This window comes from Poecilia reticulata, chromosome 3, assembly GCF_904066995.2.
Source record: "Poecilia reticulata chromosome 3, P_reticulata-male-v2, whole genome shotgun sequence".
NCBI lineage: Eukaryota > Metazoa > Chordata > Actinopteri > Cyprinodontiformes > Poeciliidae > Poecilia > Poecilia reticulata.
This window is the reverse complement of record NC_088832.1, coordinates 24,016,554-24,026,943: the sequence shown is the minus strand read 5'-3', so window position 1 is coordinate 24,026,943 and position 10,390 is coordinate 24,016,554. Positions and strand designations below refer to the sequence as shown.

Genomic DNA, 10,390 nt, shown 5'->3' with positions numbered 1-10,390 from the left:
CTTGTATTTTTTAAAAAACATGTTTAAAATGTTTACATTTTTAAAGGTTAGTAATTTTTTTTGTGTGAACAGGATTTACAATCGCGTAGGAATTCACTTGTTTCTTCATGCTATTATTTACAACCTTATCACCAACGATAAACATTAAAGTTGATATTAATGGAAACTGTGTAGAAAAAGGTTTACGCAACAAAAACGAATACAAGGTGTGTGTATCCTAATTCTTTCCTTTTAGGGAAAAAGCCATGGCCAGGGCTCTGCCTTTGCTGTGGTCCACTTGTTTACAAGTACTGTAATAATATTCCTGTCACAGACTGCTCCACTGAGCTAGTGTGTGTGTGCGTGCGCGTGTGTGTGTTTGGATAGCCTGCAGGCTTAGCTATATTGGTAGCTGTCTCATGCTAAATATAGGATGAAAACAGAGAAGTGTGTGTATATACTTTAAGGAGGACTATGAGTCTTTTGTGTCAGAGCATTGTAAAGGGTAGGAGGTGAAACTAGAACAACGATGACATTTAGGCAGCCATTACAAGCCTGACTCTGGGGCAAATCTTACTGCACCAGTTATGTATCAGGTACTTTCTTTTCTTTTAATAGCTCCTGTGTGATGGTGCTGGTTCTTCAAACAAATCTAAAGTAACCAATTTGCCTGCTGCTAGACTATATTCAATTTTTCAGCCTTCAACCACATACTGAGAAGACATGAGCATCATCCACTTATTCTAATACTCATCATCCATCTCAGCGGACCCGGGTTCCCTTAGTTCTACTATCATTCTTCAATCCAGCACATAAAAGAGAAGAGGGTGGAAATAAACTAGGAGTTAAAAGTAAAAAAAAAGAGGGAAAAGATCTGCTTGAGATCGAGGTTAAAAGGAACGGAGAGGTAATAATTCATAGAAGCTGTTCAAAAACCAAAAAGTGTGTGTGCGTGCTTGTGCGTACGTTTGTGGGGACCCACTGCTCCTTGTGGGGCCCAAAGCCTGATCCCCACCAGAGGAAACGCTGTTTCTGGGTCAGATTTAGGACTATGGTGTGAATTGAGGGTTAGGTATGTAATGGTTAGGATAAGGACAAGGGTAAGGTTTAGACTATAGAAATGAGTGGAAGCCAATGGAAAGTCCCCACAAAGATAGCCACGCAAACGTGTGTGTAGGTGTGTGTGTGTGAGAGAGAGAGAGACCCAGAGTTAAATTGGCTGTTTGTTCCCACCGTGTGCCTCAATCAGACTCAGAGAATAGCCTCCAGCCATTAAACTTTCCAATTACTTTCAGCAGATGGAGCCTGAGAGGTCCGATTTAAGCAGTTTAAATTTGTTGTTGTTGTTTACTTTTATCTCCTGCTGTACACCAGGCTGTGCTTAGAGAGTCGGGCTTTTATTCTAAAATCTGGCTAACATCACAAATTCCTCTCTTTCTTGCTCTAAAGACGTAATATCCCATGTTACGATCTTGGACTTGCAGTCAAGTGGCCGATAATGGAGTCTTTTTTTCCTGGAGGGGTTTTGACACTGAATGCTGGTTTGATGCTCATGTGAGACATAAATATCAAACAGTAACTTACAGTAATAACTGCGCTCTTTAACCTCAGCAGCTCTGGCCACTAGTGGAGCATTGGGCTTTCCTTCGTGGAGCTGCCAGTTATGAATGAGGGCTACTGTGTGACGAGAAACACTGCAGGGAAACTTTGACTTCTAGTTTAAGAGCGCCATGAAAAAGTTTGACTTTTATGTTAAAATGCATAAAATAACATACTTACTTTTAGTGTAACTGCTCAAATTTAATGGTAACAAACATTTTTATACTTGTATATTTTCATTTTTTCTTTCTTATTCTTTGATTACTGTTTTCCAGTGTTTCATGGCATTTTCTAATGTTTTTTCATTATTTTTCTACTGTTTTTACATTTTTTTTCTTCTGTTTTATATTCTGGTATTTTCCTGTTTCTGTTTTTTTTTTTAGTTTATCATCTCGTGTTTTTTTTACTGTCTCCCTTTGTTTTATGGTGTTTTTAAAGCAGCTACAATGATTTATTTAAATTCTATGGTTAATGAAGATGGAGATATGGGTCAACTCATTAGTCTACAAAAACTGGACCAAACAAAATGGCCGCTAATATCCACCATGAGACTAACATGGCAGAACAGTGGTAGAATTTGAATTTAAAATAAACAAACAAATCAATAAATATACATTTACACATGTATTTTTGAGCTGAAAACAATAAAAATTAAAACATTATTAGCTCTATTTGTGGCATGAATTTGGCAATAGCATTCCTGAAGTGTTAAATCCACAACTTCAGATCATACTGAAGTATGTTTGCTTAACTCAAACTGCCACCAGAGTAAAAATAAAAGATTTTAATCAGCATTTTTGATAAAATAGTTGATCATTTCCACTTTGATCACTGTAAAAGTGGCTAATCAGAATGAAATCAATGCAAACGTCTCAGTGGTGATAATTACAAAGTGTCTGACATAATAACCTCTCCACCTGAAACTGGATGATGCTCATCATCACCGAGCCAGCACTCTGCTAGCACTTAGTGATTTCTGAAAAACATTCTGACAAATTAAAGGAGCAAGCCGCACCAAAATGCCGGGTTTCCACACGCAGACCAGGAAAGCTTCAGGGCATCTTGGCACTAAAGGTTGGAAGCTGTTCTGTCAAAACATATGACCTCACTTCTTGTTTTGATGAAGAGGATGCCGATCGTGTTGAAGCATTTAATCCTCATCTCCTACACCTGGGTGTTGAACTGATTTTCGTTTTGGGCCAAACTGGGACAGATATAGGGTTTACAGAGAGCTGTATTCAAGCATATTGCTGGAAAGTTGAGTGGAAGGAAAAATTCCAGAAGGTGTACAAGCAGCGGACTAACTGAACCTTGAGAGTATTCTCACACAGCTGTTTTTGTATGAATTACAGAAATGTTTTTGGCAATATTTCTGGTTCAGGAGCAACTTAACACAAGGAATGTGACGGTTACAGCTCACGTTGTGGATACGTTGATGTTCGGTGGGTCTGGAAGCCTCCAGCCACAAAATCTTGAACAGGCTATGTTTCACAATCTTGAGGCTGCGGTTATCTCTTTTTTTCTACCAGTTTTTCTTTCCACTCAACTTTCCATTAACATGTTTGAATGTAGATTTTGTGATATTTGTGATAAGCAAGTTGTTTCTTTTAATCGAGACAAAGCGTTGGAGAAAAAAGTTGAGAAAAATAAATAAAGAACATTAAAATATTTCACACTAGATAATAAATAAAACATTTCTTTACCGTTTTGTATTAAACATTGAAGTGTCAGGCAAGATGGTTACCTTCACATCCTCCCCTGAGTCTCACTAACTTTAGCATAGAAGGATACTTCTAGGAGGAATAGATGGAAGGAAAAAGAGGAGAAAAACACGAGAGTGAGAGTGCAGGAGGGGCGGGATGCAGCAAGATGGATTACCCACACCAAGAGGCAATTTATCTCTGTCAGAGAGAGAAACAGGAATGGAGTCACAGGAGAGAGGACAGAAGAAACTGAGAGGCGCAAAAGCTTTGGGAGATGGAGGAAAGATGAATAAGAAGTAGGTTAGGATAAAAAAATAAATAAAACGATGGCTGAATCTGTGCCAGAATCACTTTATGTTGCAAACCAAACTGGAATTATTCAGCAATAAGTCATGAGGAGAAGTTACCCCATCCCTGGAAAATCAGAGGACAGTGACAGAGCAGAGAGCAACGGGACTCAGTCGTCAGTGTGTTCATGCAACACACATATTTCTGGATTTAACATAGAAGTGTGTCAACGTTAAAATAACTCCTTGTGGTTCGAATGTGACGCGTATTATTGCCACTAAAGTCTGATTTCAGGACATAACTTCACTCCTCATCTCCACCAGGCTGTTTTTTGTTTGTGTTTTCATCGTGTGGGATGAAAGCGGAGCCGTTTATATAATTAAATCTTTGTCCTGTTTCTGTGCTGCTGCGCTGATGGGACACAGATCTTCGCTCACTGCAACAGCCGAGTCCAGAAATCGATTAAAAACAGTGAAATCAGACAACATGAGATTGTTTTATGGCTGAAATGCCATAACTGTATGAGAATGTGTGGAAATGAAGGATATTAAATTAGCGTCGCCAATCCCGATTTCCAGTTATGAGAAGAAAATCATAATTTAATTACAGCTAAAACTATTAAAATCAGTTTAACTCAACAGCTTTCAGTCTCTTTGTGCTTCCTTTAATTAAATAATTACACTGAGGCTGTAGGATTTTATTGCTGCAACTCAGTGCCAACTCTATAAAACACTGATGTATCAGCAGTGTGTTTGACATTTATTTGTTTAATGTAAAGTTAGTTGATAATGCATGAAAATCTTTAGCATCCTCAAACATTAAATCTCCTTCTTCCTCTCCTTCAGGAAAGGTTTATGCCTGATTGAGCTTCATGAAGTGGAAATGTAGGAGGAAAAACCATCCCAACAAACCACCCAGGTTCATAAAACAGTAATTTCAGTGGAAGTTCACCTTTAGGTTGTCAACCTTCCTTAAGGTGCATCCATCCATCCATTTTCTTTACACCCTTGTCCCTAAGTCGGGTCGGGAGGGTTGCTGGTGCCCATCTCCAGCTAATGTTCTGGGGTCACCCTGGACAGGTCACCAATCTGTCGCAGGACAACACAGAGACACACAGGACAAACAACCATGCACACACACACACACACACCTAGGGGCAATTTGGAGAGGCCAATTAACCTGACAGTCATGTTTTTGGACTGTGGGAGGAAACCGGAGTACCAGGAGAAAACCCACGCATGCAGAGGGAGAACATGCAAGCTCCATGCAGAAAGACCGGGGCCGGGAATTGAACCCAGAACCTTATTGCTGCAAGGCAACAGCTCTGCCAACTGCGCCACTGTGCAGCCCCTTAAGGTGCATATTATAGTAAAATTGACTTTTTGAGATTTATGTCATGTCATAATGTTATTCCAAAATTAAAAACATACCTGGAGCGTTGCTTTGATTCTTTCCTGACGTGTTGAAGAAGAGCAGGAGCTTCTTAAAGGGACAGCGACTAATTTCAAATTGCAAAGTCAAATTTCTTTTATGTTTGATATACAACCAGTTTAGTTACACAGTTAATTGTTTTATAAAATGGCCCGATATACACCTTGGAAATACATAATTAGATTTTTTTTTCAACCTCTTATTTTAAGAAAATGTTTCCTGCCAAATAATGAATGTATAAGTTACCAGCAGTAAAAGATATATAACCAGAATTATTTCTATATTTTACTCTTTTAGGCTAAAATAGGTTAAGATTAGGGCATAAATCATTAGTTTATTTACTGTAAAATAAAAATAACCTATGTTGACTCATATAAAATCACATTTTCTCGATCTAGTTTTGTTTTTATTAGACAATTAAAATAAGAAACAGATTTTATTTTATTTTATTTATTTTTTTGCTAAAAAAAAATAAACCAAATTGAATTCCTTGAACTTCTTGCTATTCAGAATACAATCTGATTAAATTCCCATCTGTCTAACAGGAATATTGTAATATTTTCTGCTATGATGCAAAGAAGATGGCCGACTTATGTTTTCTAGCTTAATTTGCAACAGGAAGCAATAAAACTTCACAGATAATCCGGCATTGATACCAATGGGCTGCATTTACCTTCATGCCATCCATCAAAAAAATAATAGATCAAACAATATAAAAGTGACTGTCATTATTAGGTCAAGCTAACTGGCTGCTAGCTAACATAGCAGAGATCGCTTTCACGTTCTGCCTAGCTAACCTAAAGTCTAATTTACTCTGCAGGTATTTTTAAGAGAGCTGGAAATAAATCAGAGTTTAGAAGCATTTATTTTTACAACCAGGTACCATCATTAAAAGCCAGCTAATTTATAAACAGGCACCAGCAAGCAGCTTTCACATAGAAAAACTGGGCAGTAATTTAAAGAACTATTTCATTTATAGCACTGGGCGCTGATGTAGGCGGCTAATAAAAACCATCCAGCAGCCTCATTTACACTGTAGCTGGGTTCATATGCACAGTGTTAAACAAGCCAGGACAAGATTCGTAACTCAGGCTGCTAATATGGAAGAGACATTTATCGCTGAAAAATGGTCAAACTTCCATACTAGACGAGGCAAACCTCACATATTCAAAACGGTGCTTTGTTCCCTCTTTGGCTGGGTTTAATGACCTACATCACACACACACACACACACAGAGGTCAGAAAATGTCTGGATGTGTGCAGGAAGGAGAAATGACATTTCATTAGCTGAAACACCTCTGAGCACTTTCTAAGCTAATTTATGGTAATTTTCAGAGCTCTAGGTAAATATATCCATCAATCCCAAACAGAGGAGAGAAAATGTTTGAAATATGTGCTTAAAATGGACTTTCTCATGAAAGTACACAAGCATTTAAAGACGTCAAAGGAAACCTGCAAAAGAAAAAACATTTTCACCTTGCAGATTTCTTCTGGTCTTGTTCTCATTTTCTACACTTAAATATAATAAAATAAAATAAAATAAAATACCAGATAAAAGTTAAGTAAATATAAAATTCTTCTTCCAAAACTGTAATTCAGTTATTTAGGGTAAAAAGTTTTTGAAAATAACTTGATCCCATTTGTAAACACGTATTCCCGCCATAGTAAATCATGAAATGACTGATTAATTACATTTTCTGAAAAGCTGATTTCCATTTCACCACCCCCCAACACGCATCTAATTACAAAGAAATTAGTTACATAGAACCAGTCTAACAACATGACGTACAGACTATAAATTAGAATATTATTGAAAAGTTTATTTATTTCACCAGGTAAAACAGATTAAATAGACAAAGACTGACGTTTTAACACTTTGTCTCTTAGAGTGGCACCAGGCCAAAAAAACAAAAACAAAACAGAAATGTGGTCTTATTAAAAAGTATGTTTAATATCTATTAAAAATTCCATTTTAACTTTCAGTCTGACCAGCGTCACTCATTGGGATAAATAGTTTAGCTGAATATGACTGTAGGCTAAAGCTTCTCCAAAAAGAGCATTTCATTATGCCACTAATCTTAGAAATTTAAGAAGAAATGGGAAAGTAATTGATATTTATCAGTCTTAAAATGTTTCTAAAGCCCTGTTTTAGTTTTTATGGGCCTCCAGTGAACCACAGTAAGAGCTTTTCTCCACAAACGGAGAAAACATGAGCAGCGGTGAACCTTCCCAACCAAATTCAAGAGCAGTCTGACGGCTAAACCAGGAGGTCTGCCTAAAGCCGGCACATTTACATGGAGAATTACTGGTGTTAATTAATGTGCGTCGTCTCTTTAAATAAATACAATGAAAAACAATACACACCTCATTCTGCTCGATTTGTGGTCAGCACTTATGATTTCACCATAGGAAAGAAATGAATCAATGAAGTCTGTGGGGGGAAAACCACTGCTGAGCAAAAACAACAAACAGGCACATCTCATATTTACCAAAAAAAACAAAAAAACTTTATGATCCGTGACAGTTTAGGGAAAATATTTTATGGACAGACAGACAACATCCTGCAGCTTGATGCTGCTTCTGGACCCACATTATCAGAAAACCCATCAAACCTCAGCGATTCCACCAATGAATGGCTAGGGGAAAAAAAGGTTGACTAGGAGTGGCCTAGTCAAAGTCTGGATAATTATAACCGAGATCTTGTGGACCTGAAACAAGCTTGAAAATATTCCTCAACAGTCATTGGATACTGTTGATGGTAGTTTGGTTTAAAAAGCTTTTTCCCTTAAGAAGAAAATATTTTTGTGTTTAGTTTCTGCAGAACTGTAGGAATGTAATAAAAGTAAAACCTCTGTTTACTTTGAGTCTCTCTACTGACTTATTGACCTTCATGGTGTAAACTAATTATTTAATCCTCATAATCCAAGAATGAATAAAAACGCTGAATTAGATCTAAATGTCTTTATTAATCTTTACACTCAGTCATGTAATTCCATTTTAAGATGGAACATTTTCAGGATTTATTTCTTTATTTCATTGAATTTCAATCTGTTTATTTCTACGTTTTAATTCATGTAATTTTTACAATCTGATGCTTTTTTCCATCTACTTTAAGAACACAGTGTAATTTTCTTTGTTATCAACATGCCCGTGTGTCTTTGTGTAAATGTGAGTACTTATAGGTTGCACTTGCGTCCAGACCAGTTTAAATCCAGCGTTGCATCATGTGAGAGAGACCAATTAAAACTGATTAAACGAGGCGTAGAGAAGGAGCTGCAGGTAATAAATGAGGCTCAGAGAGGGGAAGTCTGCAAGGCTCTAAAGTCATTTATTACAGAGGAAAAGGAGAAAAAACTAAAACACTTTAAGTTGTTCCTGCAAAAATGCAAACATTTTTCTCTCAGCTGCATTTTAAACACAACTAGTCGTTTTGTCATAAGCAGAGAAATTATTTGGCTTTTACTTGTTTTATTCATGATCGTATTTTAATCTTAATTCACTCTTTAGTCAAACTGATCATGTTCAGGTAACTGTATTTTATTACTATCAGTCAGTGAAATTTTAACATCACATGTTTTTAATAATCTGAATCATTTGGTTTAACTTATCAAACTTTGCATGTTGTGAAGGAAAACTTAAGGCTGAACCTTTCATTTTCATTATCCTGGATGTTTAATTTCTCTTCTTTTTTGTGACTAAAATATATATATTTCTAGAATATTGACATCCTGATTACACACTGAATCGTTCAAGGTGAATTAAAATGTTTAATTTTAAGCATCTAAACCAGGAATGTCCAAACGTTTTGCCATGTGGGCCAAAATTGTAGAACCAAAAATAGCCGTGGGCCAAAAAAAACAACAATAAAGTAGCTGGATATTTATTGTAGATTTTTACGAGGGTGTATCAGGGCCATTGTAGACAGAAAAAAAGGACTGACTACATTTCTGCCAAAAACTAAAATTATGATTTTTTTTTTGGTAGTTTGACAAAGAAAACTTGAAATTCTGAAATTTTGGAAAGTTTTTTTTTTTGGAGAATATTTCTGATATTAATCTAAAAATTAGATTTTTTTTCCTTATCAAATTTTATTGTTTTCTCTAGAAAATTTGAGATTACTTGAAATATTGTGGCAGAAACATATAACTTTAATTAGCATATTTGCTGTATTAAGAAGAAATCTTAGTTTCTTTTTCTCTCAATTGAATAAATTTATTTTCAGTAATAAGAACAGGATTTAAGTCACTTTGTTTTAAAACTCTTGCTATATTTAACCACATTTAAGAAAGAATAAAAGCTGATTTGGCTGCAGTAAAGTTGGCTTTTCAGTGGAAATCTCTGGATAAATTTGGTTTTACCTTTTGTTTTAAAAGTGGTTATAAAAAGACAAATACTTTGTGTTGTACTTCACATTTTCCTTCACATTATGTTGGTAACAACGAGCCAAATTTGTATCATTTTTGAATTGCAGCTGAGGGCCTCACCAAGTCAATCGAAGGGCCACAAATGGCCCCCGGGCCACACTTTGGACACCCCTGATCTAGAGTCATTTACCATGTTCATTGTTTGGCATGTGGTATTGGAACGTTATTTGTGTCTTTATGTGTGTTCACACTGCAGCCTGAAGTGACTCAATTCCGACTTTTTGGCAATTCAGATTTTTTTGCCAGGGCCGTTCACACTGCCAGAAAATGCGACCTGTATGCGTTCTGCAGCGTAAACGGGCAAACGACCTGAAAGTGTCCCGCATGCGCAGTAGAGGGCACAATGGCGTCAGCTTTCTAAGTGTTCTGCCAACCGCCATGAAAAGAAGTGCTCAGTGTTTGCGGAAGTAAACGTGGAGGCTAACGGTGGATCTTAGCTTACATATTTGAAGTTGTCCGACCGGAGCAGCATATTAACAACTTAATCCTTATTTAGTCCGTCATGGTTGTTGTTTTTCTTCCCACTTGCGCGTATCAGGACACAGAATAGTGAGATTTGTTGAGAATCAGTGACGTTCAGTTCGGATGAATGCGGCCAGGATGTTAGGTCGCATTTGAATCGGATACGTATCGGATATGGGTCACATTCGAAAAAGAATCTGACCTGTGCTGTTCACACTGAAAAGATCGGATACAGGTCGCATTACGTCAAAAAAATCGGAATTGGGTCGCTGCAGTGTGAACGCACCCTATGAGACAAAGAAATAATTTTTTGCATAATTTATTTTACTTTATATAATAACTATAAATTATTTTATATTGTATTTTATGAGTTTTCTGTGTGAGTGGGATTAGGTTTGTGTTAATCCTTATACATGTGCCTCGCCCATCCATGTGATTGATCTGAGATGCCATTTTGTTTGTGACCTTGCTCTTCTTGCACAGACACCAGCCTCCATCACAGA

General features: G+C 36.8%; 1 protein-coding gene across 3 annotated transcripts in view; it reads left to right on the top strand.

Annotated features, from left to right (window-relative positions):
- kif26ba (kinesin family member 26Ba) overlaps positions 1-10,390 on the top strand; it is a 106,744-nt gene that overhangs the window by 15,671 nt on the left and 80,683 nt on the right. The window lies entirely within an intron of this gene.